This window comes from Camellia sinensis, unplaced genomic scaffold (assembly GCF_055761805.1).
Source record: "Camellia sinensis isolate YWXY unplaced genomic scaffold, ASM5576180v1 Unanchor181, whole genome shotgun sequence".
Classification (NCBI taxonomy): Eukaryota; Viridiplantae; Streptophyta; class Magnoliopsida; order Ericales; family Theaceae; genus Camellia; species Camellia sinensis.
Window position 1 is genome coordinate 7,501 of NW_028129060.1, and position 2,500 is coordinate 10,000.

Here is a 2,500-nt window from a genome sequence, read left to right on the forward strand (position 1 = left end):
AAATTTTTTTGATTTCCACTGGAGATTAGGAATAGATGACTTTCTATAGGACCCATTTTACTGACGGGATTCATCACTACTTTAGCTACTTTAGCGCTTGGCCAATTACTCGAGATTCTCGATTATTCCATTTCCTGATGTTAGCAATGTACAGCGGTCAAATAGGATCATTTTCTTCTCGAGACCTTTTACTATTTTTCATCATGTGGGAGTTAGAATTAATTCCCGTTTATTTACTTCTATCCATGTGGGGAGGAAAGAAACGTCTGTACTCAGCTACAAAATTTATTTTGTACACTGCGGGAGGTTCTATTTTTCTCTTAATGGGAGTTCTGGGTGTTGGTTTATATAGTTCTAATGAACCAACATTAAATTTTGAAACATTAGCCAATCAATCATATCCTGTGACATTGGAAATACTATTCTATATTGGATTTTTTATTGCTTTTGCTGTCAAATCACCGATTATACCCTTACATACATGGTTACCAGATACCCATGGAGAAGCGCATTACAGTACTTGTATGCTTCTAGCTGGAATCTTATTAAAAATGGGAGCGTATGGGTTGGTTCGGATCAATATGGAATTATTACCTCACGCTCATTCTATATTTTCTCCTTGGTTAATGATAGTAGGCACAATGCAAATAATCTATGCAGCTTCAACATCTCCTGGTCAACGTAATTTAAAAAAAAGAATAGCATATTCCTCTGTATCTCATATGGGTTTCATAATTATAGGAATTGGTTCTATAACCGATACAGGACTCAATGGAGCCATTTTACAAATAATCTCTCATGGATTTATGGTGCTGCACTTTTTTTCTTGGCAGGAACGAGTTATGATAGAATACGTCTTGTTTATCTCGATGAAATGGGAGGAATAGCTATCCCAATGCCAAAAATATTCACGATGTTCAGTAGCTTTTCAATGGCTTCTCTTGCATTACCGGGTATGGGTGGTTTTGTTGCGGAGTTGGTAGTATTTTTTGGAATAATTACCAGCCAAAAATTTCTTTTAATGCCAAAAATACTAATTACTTTTGTAATGGCAATTGGAATAATATTAACTCCTATTTATTTATTATCTATGTCACGCCAGATGTTCTATGGATACAAGTTATTTAATGTTCCAAACTATTCTTTTTTGGATTTTGGACCGCGAGAGTTATTTGTTTCGATCTCTATTTTTTTACCCGTAGTAGGTATTGGTATTTACCCGGATTTCTTTCTTTCATTATCAGTTGACAAGGTTGAAGTTATTCTATCTAATTTTTTTATAGATAGTTTTCATGAATAAAAAAGAAATCAAAAAAGAATCCTATGATTTTTTAAATTGTTCGTTGTACAATGCAAAAAAGAAGTCTTTTTTTCTTATCTTAAGTTAAGTAAAAAAAAATTTAAAATTTAACCAGATATGTTTGGTCTTTATGAGAACCATTTGAATCAAGTAGTGTAGTGATTCACATGGTTCTCGCCGGCTTACACGAATTTTTACGCTCTATTTTGTTTATATTCGTCAGAGACTTTCTTGAATTCAATTAGGCGTTAATGTAAATGAACCATAACTATGTAGCCCTATTCCTAAAAGATTGACTCCAAAATAACATATCCAAATTATAAGAAAGCCCGTAGAGGCCACAATTGCAGAATTTGCAGGGGGAAATTTTTTATTTGTTCGAGTATGTAAATAAATCGCGAATATAGTCCAAGTAATAAATGCCCAAATTTCCTTTGGGTCCCAATTCCAATATGACCCCCATGCTTCATTAGCCCATACTGCTCCCGAAAGAATACCTATGGTTAAAAAGATAAACCCTATACTAATAACACGATAACTCCAATGATCCAATTGTTGAATCAATTGGAATCTGTAATAATTCTTAGTAGAAAAAAAAGAAGTATTTCCAAAAACATTGCTTCTTTCATTTATATATTGGAATTCGCCAAAGGAAAAAGACTCATTGAATAAATGATTACTTTTATAAAAAATATTTATGTCTTTTCGAAATGTAATGACTAGAAGTGCTACTGATAATAATGATCCACATAAAAGAGCTGCATAACCCAATACCATCATACTTACGTGCATTATTAACCACTCGGATTGGAGAGCGGGTACTAATATTGCGGATTGATGTATTTCAGTTAAAAGACCCGAAGTAGTAAAGCCTTGTGTAAAAATAGCACTTGGCGCGATTATTGCACTTAAATAATTTTTTTTTTTGAAATACGGAACGATATGAATAATGGAGAAACCCCATGAAAGGAAGAGTAATGATTCATATAAATTACTTAATGGGAAATGCTCCGAATAAATCCAACGAGTGATTAATAATCCTGTTATACAGAAAAAAGTCGCCATCATGCCCTTTTCTGATGAATCATATAGTTTTACTATTTCATTGACTAATAAGGTTGTTATTAAATGAATTGTAATTACAATTGAAACGATAGAAAAGGAAATATGAGTTAATATATGTTCTAAGGTTAAAAATAT